Source organism: Magallana gigas, chromosome 4 (assembly GCF_963853765.1).
Source record: "Magallana gigas chromosome 4, xbMagGiga1.1, whole genome shotgun sequence".
Taxonomy (NCBI): Eukaryota; Metazoa; Mollusca; class Bivalvia; order Ostreida; family Ostreidae; genus Magallana; species Magallana gigas.
Genome location: NC_088856.1, coordinates 56,340,696 through 56,355,199, shown reverse-complemented (window position 1 = coordinate 56,355,199; position 14,504 = coordinate 56,340,696). Strand labels below are relative to the sequence as shown.

General features: G+C 34.6%; 1 protein-coding gene across 12 annotated transcripts in view; it reads right to left on the bottom strand.

Moving 5' to 3' along the window:
- The window catches only part of LOC105327694 (uncharacterized), a 137,310-nt gene that overhangs the window by 30,970 nt on the left and 91,836 nt on the right, over positions 1-14,504 (bottom strand). The gene's annotated exons all lie outside the window — the stretch shown is intronic.

The following is a 14,504-nucleotide window of genomic DNA, read 5'->3' as shown; positions in this document are numbered from 1 at the left end:
AATTAATATGCATAATATATACTAGCGGAAAAAAGAAACTGTGAATACTAAAATTTAATATAAAATTTAAACAATCGATAATGGTAATAACTTTGACAATATCGGATGGTAACCGTCCGGGTGCACGGACTTTTTCATGGTTAGTGAACACCTGTTGTTTATTAAAGCATTTGTACGCACTAGTTTTACGGGTCAATACTGTTGGGAATAAGAACTAGAAAGGATTTGTTTGAATTTTTATTGTTAAGGAAATCATGCACTTTAGTTTCAACAAAATTAACAGCTATGTCGTCCTGTTGAGATGCTGCAAGCTGGAATGACACAAAATACCGTAGCAAGACACTTTGGAGTTCAACGGAACACCACCCAGTCATTATGGAGACGTTTTCAGCAATATGGCAACCGCGCTCTGGGCGACCTCGTGTGACGTCACGTCAACAAGACAACCACTATTACTTATTAGGTTCGTTACTGACTGTTTACAGACATGTGTGGGGTCGGTAAAGTCCATAGAAGGCGAGGCGGATTATGAATTGCCAGATTGTTTTTATATTTTATAACCAGCCCTTTGAGTATAACACAATTTGAGTTGTTACAACATCTTAGACCGGCCTAAGCATCTAGATCAGAAAATCACTATCTGTATCTAAAGCTACCTTTGCGATTCATTTATATAGTTAAATCAACTATGCAAGTTTGAAATAGTACTATTTAAGGAATAAAGAATCATTCTTTGAGTATTATGAGGTGATAACTTAAGTCGGGGCGTGGTCAAATCCAATAAAGTCCGATGGATTTATGACAGATTTGACCACGCTCCGATCGACATTATCACCTCATAATATCCAAAGAACGATTTCTTATTACTTATATTTTTAATATTTCCAATTTGTACACTTCAAAACAACATTATTCTAAAAGCATTATTTTTTAATGTAGCACATTCTATGTATTACTAGGCGGCGCAGCCAAAACCGTTTTTCGGTTATGCTATAACATTCGCCCATTTTGTGTCACTCATGTTTTATGAATTTATTGGGTTTAAGAGTTCAAAATTTATTCGTAATGTTTTTACAGACAAAGACAGTTGAAAATGTAAATAGTATCTAGTATATAAACATGTGGCCTGTTCCAAAAACTAAACCCCCTCAAGCATCTAGAACATATGGCTCATATTCAGCATCCAATCTTGTCAGGTGTATTCGTATCATAAAGACGTACCATCCACGCAAGTTTGGTGAAGTTAGAAGCAGTAATAACTAAGATATAATCATCGGAGGGCACTTGCTTCAAAATCCTTAACCTCAATTCCGCATTCAAGCCTGTCTGATGCATCAGTATCATAAGACGTGCCATCCATGCAAGTGTGATGAAGTTAGAACCAGTATTAACTTAAAATTATTACCAAAGGGCACCTGCTTTAAAAACTTTAACCTGTTTCAAAAACTTTAACCTCCTCCGTCATCTGCAATTCATGACCCAGATTCAGCATCCAAGTCTTTCAAGTCTATAAGGAGGTAGAGATGCACCATATGGTGAAGATAGGACAAGTAATTACTTAGATACAGGACCTACACCAAAAACTTTGCAGGTCCGTACGCCGACGCCGGGGGTATAGCATAAGCTTTGCATGCCCGACTCCGTTTCGGTAAGCTAAAAAATACAGATTATTTGTTCTGAAACGCCCCCTCTATCGCTTCAGGCTTCATTAAACAACCAAAAAATAGAAAGTTTACGGGAATTTTGTATTGTTAACAAAATTAAGCACTCCGGATGATAACTTAATAAATGTGCGAGGTGTTCCGAGTACTTCCGAATGGAGAAAAAATGTTAACATATCCCATTTTGAATCTCTGTACGATGTTTGTTTTTTGTTCATGTGAAATTCTCCTCGCATAAACAGATGATGTATTAAAGAGGAAATCTTGGATATTTTTTCCCTTTGATCAAATTGAATTGTACTTCATTGACAGGCATGTTTATTTTAATTCAAAAATCATCAAAATATGAAGGAAGCAATAAAATGAAACAGACTATTGTACAAATTTAAGAAAATGATTTGTTTTTAATTTTAATAAAGGGCGAACAACTCCTCAAAAAGTTTTCAAGTGCAAAACATTCACTCAGTGTTTCTAAAATTCTCTCCTGTATTAGAGCAATGCTTCTTTCATATTGAAATATATTTTTGGTGTAGTGTATATTCATCAGATTCGTTCTGTTAACCTCAATAATACATGAACTATCACAATATATACTTTGACTTTATCTTAAGATTAAAAGAAGGTGACTTACTCTTTTTATTTAGGGAGGTATTGGACAGCTGTCAATGTTAGTGTGAAAAAGTACATTATTATCAAAATACTTTCACCGATTCAGAGTTTTTAAATTTTACAATATTTAACTAAAACTATTTTCTAAAACTTTTTGATGACAATTTAAGAAGAAACTATTTATAAATTAAACTTCATTTTATTGTTTATTTCAAAACATAGTACGTCACAACATGATACCATCTTAAAACTGAAATATACAGATTTGAGTTATTCCCCTTTGACTATGACATTAAGCTAATATGCAAGATTGCCTGTGTACTTCTCAAAAATGAAAAATAAAACTTTGTCACACACAGCAAAAATTTCAAGGGACAGCTTTAACCTTTCACCAAACTGCATCCGGCCCTTTTAAAAAAAAATGTCAAAGGATATAAATACAGGGAAAAAGTGTATTAATACTGATACTATACCTATTACAATCTACAGAAAGTTTTATCTATATAAAACTTATAAAAATTACAATCACGGATTAGTGTGTAAGTCATATACAAAGAACACAGAGTCCATTGGTGAAACTTTATATTACCATAACATATGTAATAAAATAGTAATAAATAAATAAGTTTTGTAGCGCTCCATATAATAACATAATCACTCTAGCGAACTTTATATAAAATGGACATGACATAAAACATAGTACATGTATAGGTCACTTAAAAAATAATAGTATTGAACATTATTTTACAACAAATAACAATGAGGATAATTAAAATTCAAACCAAAAAAATCACAAGATTGATAATTCTCAGAAGTTAATTAAATGCTAATTAGAAAATTTTTATTTAATTGTCTTTTAAAAACTTTGAACGGATTACGCATGAGGAAAACACATCGGAATACTGTCATAAGTAGGAATGATCATCATAGATAAATTGTCTTTCAAATGCACACCCTCGATAAATTAAGTGGCAAACTTCCGTTGGATCGTAGGGTTCGGTTTATTTTACGGATAATAATCAGTTCTTGTCCTGGACCCGATCCACGCAATGCTAGGTAGGCGTACACAAGAGTTTTGTCTGTAGGAAGGAATTTTAGTGGAAGCCAGTGCAAGTCACTAGAATAGAAGTTATATGACCCTTTTTCCTTTTCTCTGTAACAAGTCAAGATGCAGTTACTTCACCACAAGGCATGGAGATAAAGTTTGCTCACCTGCATAAAACAGAAATAACAATTAATGATTTTGTAAATAATTATTATTTTTCAATTGAATATTATTACATGATGGCATATCTAGGAGGGTTAAAATTAAATCATAAATCTACAAAGTTTAATTTTGCTAAAATTTCAACTTTATTTGAATATCTGATAGATGTTTTTTTTTTATATAGCAACAGACAGCCATGTTTGGATGATCTCAAAGTGCGAAATAAACAGGAGTCAATATTACAGTCCTTGTGAATTATACACAGGTCAATTTCAGTTACAGAAGTTGAACAAAGTGACAAACAACATGTGTGGTTTTGAGAGCAGAGTAGATTTGTACGAAAACATTTACAACCTGTCAATACCCAAGCTAGAACCATTATAACAAGCGCTTGGACTTTGGGTACATGTAGTAGTGTCAAACAGCGATGTGATGTAGGCCTGTCTATTTCATTGCTGATTTCTCCGCCATTGCTCTTTGAAATCAACAAGATTTGTCTGGCTTTTGAGCTAAGACTACACAATCGGTGCATATTTTGCTTAAAACCGCGTCATTTTTAACTTGTTTTGACGCAAGAAATAGATAGCTACCTCCAACCGAAAGTCCAAGGACTTGTTCAAATGGTTCTATTTCCATTCTACGGCTGGTGTTGAGCTGAAAATGACATCCTCATCTCTTGAGTGTGTATCCTCATCTACAACAATCATCAATTAGCTGTTATTAATAGATGTTAAACAGTACATGTATATATACATATATTTATAATGTTAAATTCACAAAAAAAGTTTAGACCAACTTCATTTTCACATTCTTAATTTTTCTAGCTAGTCAATAAAATGGATTAAAATTAGTTGTAACAAAACACATAATTACAAATATATGTGTCACTATGTCTTACTTCCTAATTAAAATGACCTCTAATAAATTAAATCAACTACATGTTAATACATTGCGATGGTACTGTACAATGACATCCAATTATTAAATTAATATATCCACTTTCTACAAATTTTATTTGAAGAAAAAATTTGCAATGACTGGTAGATTCTACTAACCCTGTAACAATGAGCTGTTTATATCAACAAACAATCACACAGATAAACATGTCTTACATGTATCTTATTGACTGATAATTAACACAGACTGTGTGTCTAAGTTATCTATATCTAATTAATGTGAATGATAATGACTCAGACTTACCTGCCAGAGCCTCCTGTGTGTCTATATAACTGTAGACACAAACCTTGTTGTACCACCCTGATCCGACCCACAGACGGTGAGTGTTGATATCATAACTCAGGCCCCGTGGTTTATCCATCTCTTGTAATTTTGTCAGTAGATGTGACAGGAACTGACCGTCCTTGTCTATCATCTGTACTGTGTTGGTCCAATAATCACACACCAGGATGTGTGACAGCGCGTCAGTACAGATTCCACGTGGCCATAGAACTGATCCTGATGGATGTCCTGTGTAGGAGAAACGATGTCTTCCTCCACGCTCTGTCACCACTACAGCACCAGACATATAGTACATACCGTCAGACACCACGACATCCCCATTGTTGTTCTCTGTTATATAGTCAGGTTTCCTATTCAGTCCCAGTCCTGTGTAGTCGTTCTGTATGGTTTGTGTGAGTTGTCCACTCTGGTTATACCGGGTTACTTTGCCTGTCAGTGTATCATAGTTACACATCCCGACCAGGAGATCCCCAGTGGACGGGGACCAGTACACACACTGTGGTCTCCATTTAGATAAATTTTTTTTCATTAACAGTGCTTTGGTTGTTTTCATATCCTTTGACAGTTTGTTGATGTTATGATGGTAATCTATATAAATCAGTTCACTCTCACTGTTCACTGTGTGTGATCCATTACCTAACATATAACAACTCCATAAACCCTTCACACGATGTAGAGGGACACCTGTTGTGTCTGTCAAGATAAGATTGGTATAATCACTGACCCAGAACCGGTCTGATGTCACACAGGAAATGTGATAACAACGATAAACACCTGTCACTTTGAGAGATTGATGGAGCTCAGCACCAGACGTCAGTTTCAGCAGACACTGGTTTCCTACGCGTCGGTTTCCTCTCTCTTTGATTTGGATTGCACTCAGTGACTCCATCACAACCTCCTTGTTGAGTGACTCAGTCATGGAGAGCTGGCTGGTGTGGAGTTTATCAGCAGTGTCTGCATTAAAACACACATCAGACATGTAATGATATATATATATATATATATATATATATATATATATATATATATATATATATATATATATATATATATATATATATATATATATATATGATTAATGAATAAAAATAATAAATCTTATTTAAACAGTTGTCTGCGTACTAACACACATTCTAGGTGTATTAATGCAGTTTATCAATAACATATTGTAATTACAATGGCATGTGATTGTATTTAATTGATTAATTAATTGAAATCATACACAGATGTATCTAAATAATTAATTTAAATAACATATTCCTATGTGTTTTTTGATCTAATAAGCAATCACCTTGCTGTGGTGTTTCTGTCCCTGTGGTTGAGATTTCACACAGTGACTCCATTACATCAGCAGAGGCTGCTAGAAAATGTGCAAACATCAGACATAAACAGTTTAAATGCAACTTATATCTATTGATTACAATGTCATGTAATTGTATTTAATTAATTGATTAAATTAAATCAGACACAAATGTATCTATAAATAACTAATTGTATTAGCCTATTCCTTTGTGTGTTATTTGCATTTAACTAGCTATCAACACCTAAAATCTTGTACATGAAGTTAATATAAATAAGCTGCTACTGACAACGTGTTAAGTCTGTTCTTGAATGTCTCAAATAAATCAACCACAACAAGACATATGATACATATACATTTTACATTATCGTAAACAAAAATGACTCAGACTTACCTGTCAGAGCGTCCTGTCTGGTGATATACCTGTATATAACCACCGTGTTGTTGACCCGTGATCCGACCCAGAGACGGTGAGTGTTGACATCATAACTCAGGCTCCATGGTGAGAATATCCCTGATGGTCTTATTAGTAGATGTGACAGGAACTGACCGTCCCTGTCCAACCTCTGTACTGTGTTGGTCCAATAATCACACACCAGGATGTGATACAGCGCGTCAGTACAGATTCCATGTGGCCGTAGTTCTGATCCTGATGGATGTCCTGTGTAGGAGAAACGATGTCTTCCTCCACGCTCTGTCACCACTACAGCACCAGACTCATACTTTCTAGAGTTAGACAACACCTCAGCACCAGACTTATACTCTATAGAGTCAGACACCACGACATCCCCGTTGTTGTTCTCTGTTATATAGTTAGGTTTGCTAAACAGTCCCCGCCCTGTGTTGTCGTGCTGTATGGTGTGTGTGAGTTGCCCACTCTGGTTGTACCGGGTTACCTTGCCTGTCCATGTATCATCGTTATACATCCCGACCAGTAGATCCCCAGTGGACGGGGACCAGTACACACACCATGGTCTCCATGTAGAGTCTGTTCTCTCTATAAATGTGGTGGTTGTTTTCATATCCTTTGACAGTTTGTTGATGTTATATTTCCTATCTACATAAATAAGTTCACTCTCACTGTTCACTGTGTGTAATCCTTTACCACCACTACATGAATCCTTCACACGGTGTAGAGGGACACCTGTTGTGTCTGTCAAGATGAGTTTGTTATGATCGACACTGACCAAGACCCGGTCTGATGTCACACAGGAAATGTGATCACAACAACTAACACCTATCACTGTGAGAGATTGATGGAACTCAGCACCAGACGTCAGTTTCAGCAGACACTGGTTTCCTACGTGTCGGTTTCCTCTCTCTGTGATTTGGATTGCACTCAGTGACTCCATCACATCCTCCTTGTTGAGTGACTCAGTCATGGAGAGCTGGCTGGTGTGGAGTGTAAGATGTATCTGGGTGAGGGCTTTCTTTATGTAAGAGAGGAATTGTAGCACACTGAATGTTGACTGTTTATACATGTGTACATATCTCTGTAGGCTGACAATATGTCTGTTTGTTTCTATCATCTGTTTTAAACATCTGTGTTTGAAATCAAAGTCACATAACACATTGTTCAATAGACCATATACCACATAGTCAATGAGATCCTTCAGTGTCTGGGCCTTTGTTAACATCTCTGATTGATAGCGGGAGAATTTTGTGCGACAGGTTTTTATGTCATCTGTGATTCCTGGCAGGAGAACAGGTCTGTAAAAGAGAGCCTCACTTCTGATGGTGTGAATGGTTCCTCTGTGTTGTTGTTGCTTTGTTTTATAAGCTCCTCGTAAGCTAAGAATCTTGTGCTTACTTTGTCGAAAGAGAGAAACTGGGAATCTGTGAGATTTATGATCGAAGCAATAATCACACACAGGAACTTGACAAGGTTTACAGTACTTTATATAAACATGGCTAGGATGTCTCACACAAATCTCTTGTTTTGGGATATAGTTGAATTTATCACGATATGTGGCAACATTGCGGTCTATTGTTTTGAGGTTTTTCACATGGTTTTCTTTACACTTTTGACACAGATCACATGGACACGATACACAATAGTACTTCGTGCCCCCCGGACACTTAGAGCACTGATGTACTCTATATGTTGTACTTGCTGGGTCCATGGTCTGGAGGGTCTAGGTCTTTAATCCTTGCCTGCAAGTTCAATGAAAACAGAGAGTGATGTCAATCGGTGTCATTCATGTAAACTTCTTTCTTTCAAAACTGTTTTATAGATTTAATATCAAATCTTTAGAAAATTTTAATTAAAACAGATGTAATTTTAAGGTAAAAATGTATTTCTCTTCATAAATATATGATAGTTCATCACTCTGGTACAGATCATAGAAGACTCAAACAGTAGGAAAATTAAAATTATCCCCCAAAAATGACTGTGATGGAGAGAGAGAGAGAGAGAGAGAGAGAGAGAGAGAGAGAGAGAGAGAGAGAGAGAGTGTGTGTGTGTGTGTCTCTAATAGATCATCAACTAGAGTTTAACCTCAGAAGTATGCTATGTTCATGTATTTTCTATCTCTCTAACATTTTATCTGCAAAACGTGTACTTATGTGTATATGTGTCTTTCTCATACTTGCTATACCTAACTTTTATTCTCTCTTTCAGAGTCAGGTGATTTATTTCTTTTCTCTCTCTCTCTCTCTCTCTTTCTCTCTCTCTCTTTCTGATTTTATCTGATACATGTAAATATATACTTGTGCTCTCACGTTTTATCTCCTTGTCTTTCTGTCTTTTTCTACTAACATGTACTTCTCTCTCTCTCTCCCCCTCTCTCTCTCTCAAACTTTCTTACTCTGTGCAAAATGTACTCTTCCCCCACTTTTTCTGTCTGTCTGTCTGTCTGTCTGTGTCTGTCTTTTTGTCCGTCTGCCTCTGTCTGTCTGTCTGTCTGTCTGTCTGTCTCTCTCTGTCTGTCTGTCTGTCTGTCTCTCTCTCTCTCTCTCTCTCTCTCTCTCTCTCTCTCTCTCTCTCTTTCAAAACATGTACTCTTGCTCTATCTCTCTCTCAGACAGAACGTGTACTATTGCTCTTTTTTTATTTTCTCTTTCTATCTAACTTTCTCTGTTTAAGCTTTAACTTCCTGTCAAAAATATAGTACATACATTGTGAATCTATCAGACATGTGTACTTTTGCAAACTGTCTTTCCTCTCTTTCTCTCTTTGTACTTTTGCTCTTTTTCTCTCTCCCTTGCTTAAACTTTCTTTATTAAATATGAATCTTTTTCCTGTTTTCTTTTCTTAACATGTAGCCTTCCTCTCTACTTCTCTCTCTTTCTTTTTGCTCTGTATGTGTATCTCTCTTTCTCTTTTTTCCTCGTTCAAACATACTTTTACTCACTCTTTCTTTCTTTGATCAACACGTACTCATGCTCCATCTATTGAACTTTCTATGTCAAACATGTACGAGGGCTGTCCAAAAAGTTTGTAGACAATCGCGCTTTTGTTATTTTAAATGGGTTTATATATACATATTGTATATCAAAATTTTTGTCATAAAATTTCGAATCAAACTAAAGTGGTTTTGAATGTTTTCAATAGAAATAAACTAAAATTCTAATGTATCAAAGGGTCGCGGAAAGTAGGCACGGCCAAGCGTAAAAATTGTCCAAAGTTTGTAATTGAGTTTTTAGTAATGAATAGTTATAGTTTTTATAAAAATTTCAAAACTTCATAATCTTCTATTGTGATGTAGTCTGTATGGTGTAAGTCATTAACATACGTAATTTGAAGCTATTTTCAAACTAGCAGAGGACTTTTAAAAGATATTTCGGCAAGAACATGTCTTTATAAACGCCTGAAAAAGCGACTACAAATGACCGCACGGAACAGCGCGCAGTTATAAAATTGAATCAACTGAGGCAAATCACCGAAAGAAACAAAATAAATGGTGGAGGAAACAGGAAAAACATTGACATAGTTCGAATTTACTTATTCACAAGTGGCACAAGCGATATTTTGATGGAGTATGCGATTTTACCCTTTGACCAAACGGTGAAAGTCGCATATTACTCTCAGATAAACCTAGGCCTACGACGTTATAGAAACGTCATTATAACTTGTCATGCGGCCTGTAAAGGCAATGAATATATAATGACAACTTCAATACAAAAACGTACATTGCTCTTATTTTTATACGTATACATTATTTAACACTATATTAAGATATTATAATACTTTCTTGATAATGGCGCCATAATTTAAAAAAAAAATTACATGTGTCCACGAACTTTTTGGACAACCCTCATACTCTCTCTCTCTCTCTCTCTCTCTCAGATTTTCTGTCCTTAACATGTACTCTCTATCTCTCTCTGTAAGACCTTCTCTCCTGAACATGCAGCTTACTAGTACTATCTCTCTCTGTTTCTCTCAAATTTTCTCTCCTCAGTATGTACTATCTTTCTCTGACTTTCTCTTCTAAACATAAATGTACTCTCTCTCTCTCTCTCTCTCTCTCTCTCTGTGTGTGTGTGTGTTTAACATGTACTATGTATTAACTCTATATCCTTCTGCTTTCCATCTGTCATTCTTTCTCTCTTTCAGACTTTCTCTAAACTAGAACTTGATTTTAATTTAAGAGAGGATGTCTGACAATGACTTTGCCTTTTGGTTGATCCTGTTTTTTAAATTAATTGGCCCATAACTACTGCATTTGTAAGTTTTAGAATCTATACAAAGCATTAAAATATACAGGTGCGACGCAGTTGTGTCTCAGCTCCAGGTAAAGAACAGACTATAATTGTTATCAAACCACAATTCACATCTAGTTATCAAATGTGTGCAAAACAGGAACACAAAAAGTTATATATGAGGTCGTTTGACTACTGGCTTATAGCCCATGCTTTACTATTCTACATAACCTGGCTGATTATTTGACTGTTCCCCTGGGCAGATAATTTGGCAGTTTTCCACATAACCACATGGATTATTTTCCTTTGTTTGAAATAAACAATCCCAAAATGGAAATGAGGGCGGTTCTTATTTTGTTTATCTTTTGGTAAGAAATTGCTATGCTCTCAAGTAATAGCTAGTTCTTACCATAGGGCTAACACAATGACTACTGCCCACATACCCATTTAAGAGCTGTATACAATAATGTCTATGAATGACACACAACAACGAACTTACGATAGCAATAGGTCACCTGAGTAACCAAGAAAGGAACAGGTTAGCTGCTTTATGAACAGTTTATAATATTCATGAATACTATACCGTATACAATTAATCCTCTTTTCTTTCTCTTGTCTACTTTATCTTTGAAACCCATACTCTCTAGATCTAAAAAGAGACCACACAATTCTACACTACAGTACATGTATTACCAAAAACCAAAAGACAAGCAGAATAACACACATGTAAGTAACAAATACCAAACAAATGCTGATTGCAGGAACCATAAGTTAGGGATTGAGCTATTCCGCTACTTAAAACAATTATGGGTGAAAATTGTGAAAACTTGACGGTCAGACCCGACACCGGTTGGGATGCCGGGGCCGGATAGTTATTGGACACTAAAACACAAGATTGATAATCAATTTTGTTTAAAGTTGTTGATAAGAAAGAAATTAAGGTGGCATGTCTGACTTCCGTTCGAAACGCCATTGTGTTCCGGATTGATAACATTATGTCGTGGTACAAAATAGCTATTCACCGTTTAATTGAACTCTTCTAACTAAGGAGATTAGATAGGAATGAAATCACCAAAACGCTTAGAAAATATGTCAATTTTCTTCCTGTTAAAGCTTTTAACTAACATTGATTATCAGCTGTTTTGTACGGAAAAGGTGGAATCTAAATAATATACCGTTTCCCTTCTCTGCTGCTATTGGCAATACATTTTTGTCATGTCATCTGCAACAGACGATCATATATCGATATAGGTAAGCAGACGTCAAATTTTCATTTAAACTATATATGTATGATGAATATAAAACGAAAGTACCGTAGTACGATCTCTTGAATTGATCCTAACTTCCCAAATTAAAAAAAAAAAATTGCAGTAAAAGACTTTCACTGAAACTTTGACATTAAACTAATGTATTTTGATTAAAATAGATACAGCTAGGTAGCAAAAGCAGTGGAAGCCCGGATTTGCAAGCCAAAATGAGGGAAAGACAGAATTCTGAAAAGGAGCATGTTTTTCATTTCCACACATGCATGTGTATCCCTATGGACTTCTAATGTATGTATTAATATGCGTATGGTTGTTGTTTATAATTGCTATTGTATATAAAAAAGTAAAAGGCAATTTGAAATATAAATAACTACTAATATTTTGTTCTGAAGAGTTAAATATATATAATGCATTCATCAATAATATAATTTTTCAGCTTCAAACATTATCATAAGCACTACATATCTTATATCTACATATTTAGCATAGACTTGTTACTTTTAATTTTTCTTCGTGATTTTTATTAATTAAAAAATTGATCCCAAGATATTTGAGACCATGTAAAATAAAGAAAGACAACTCTTAAACAGGATATTTCATACCAAGATTTTAGCAATAATTAAGTATTTCCTTTAATTTTTCAATTTCATTCAATTTCTTTTCTTCATCCCATTCACCAACGAATATTGTAAACTTATATTTTTAGGTTTTTGTGGGATTTTGTCCAGCAGTTTGCCTTAAAAGAATTTTTTTTATATTTTAGTTTCATATTTATGTGGATTCCAATAAAAATCATACAAACTTCATTCATGATTTTTTTGTTTTTCATTTCTAAACTTAATAACATTTTACTTTCATAAGAATTTTAAAACAGAAATGTTTAAAAATTTGATAAATAAGGGGTTATCTGGAACCAGACTGATATTTTAAAAATTCTCTAGAAAATAGTGTATTGTATTTTGAGGTCTATTATTGTTGAATACTGTGCCTAGAATTGGTAACAAATGCATGCAACAAAAATCTCCTACATTTATTTGGTGTAGAGATCCACCTTAAGTAGGGATATCGTGGGAGAGAAATTGACTCAATCATCATCATGACTTGTGTTTGCGTCTGTCTGGCAGTGTCTTAATCAATCATTTCAGGTACACGCATTTTTTACATTAGTATTGGATCAGTTTCTTTAGGATACTTTACATTTTACTTATATTCTGACTAGGTAATGGCTTAAATTTGTTACTCTGTGCATTGGTAGCTAAATCAAACTTCAGTGCAATGATTTAGGAAGATGAATAAATTTAACATTAAATAAAAACTTGCTTTAAAAAAACATGTGAAAAGGGGAATAACTCCTATTTGTTTAAGCTGTTGTAAAAAAGAAATTGAGTTGTTCCCCTTTTCACGCTGTTTGACCAGTAAGACTTTTTTATCTAACGTGGTAGTGTCCAAGACAATTAGCCAAATGAACCTGCACATTCGTATATGTAAACATAAAATCTAGTAATCAATTCATCTATTAATTCTATTATTGAAAGAATACAAAGATATGAGCTCAATTAAATATGATTAAAATGAACAACATTACTGCTTTAAAAATGAATATATAGGAATAAGTGTCAGAGAATGTTAATTTACCTCGACTTGAGTTTTGTATGTAATGTAAACAGATAATAATCAATTCACTTATACCATTGTTGAAAGAACAAGATATCTGTGAGCCAATGCTCACTAGTAATACTCCCGCTCTGATGTGAATATACAAAATTAGTAAAGTCATCATTTAACAGGAAGTGAGGTCCAATCTAATTTGTGTAGCGATCTAATAGGACCGGATCAAAGATCTAATTTTAATTAGATTGAGTGAGGTCCGATTAGTACAAAAAAATATCCCACTATATTGCATGCCTAAACATATAGTGTATTAAAATTGCAAGCGTCTGCAATAAACAGTTGCTGAGAAATCTTTGACAAAAATTTGTTTGTAAATTTAGGCTAAAAATGAACTATTTCATCATTTAACAGGAAGCTGACGTCAGATTGGTACAAAAATATATCCCACTACATGGAATGCCAAAACAAATGGTGTGTGAAAATGTCAAGCATCTGCGATACATAGTTGCTGAGAAATTGTTGACGAAAATTTGTTTGAAAATTTAGGCTGAAAATAAACAAAGTCCTCTTTTAACAGGAAGTTGACGTCCGATTGGTACAAAACTATGTTTCATGAAATGGCTTGCCTAAATAAATAGTGTGTTAAAATTTCAGGCATCTGCAATGAACAGTTGCAGAGATAAATGCGACAAAATTTTGGTTACAGACAGACAGACGGACAGACAGACACACAAGGGTAAAACAGTATACCCCCTAAGGCCTAAAAAAAATTGTGTGTTTAGGGTAACACTGATGAATTAATTAAGTTAGGTAGGTAGGGATTTTTTTTTTTTATCATATTTTTTTCTGCATGAATCCTAAGAATGTTTGTTTGTGCCTTATTCAAAAACGGATTTTTTTAAAAAATAGAAATAATATAAAAGTCACAATGACAATCGAATAAAAACAGACATCTAAAAATGGTAGGATCG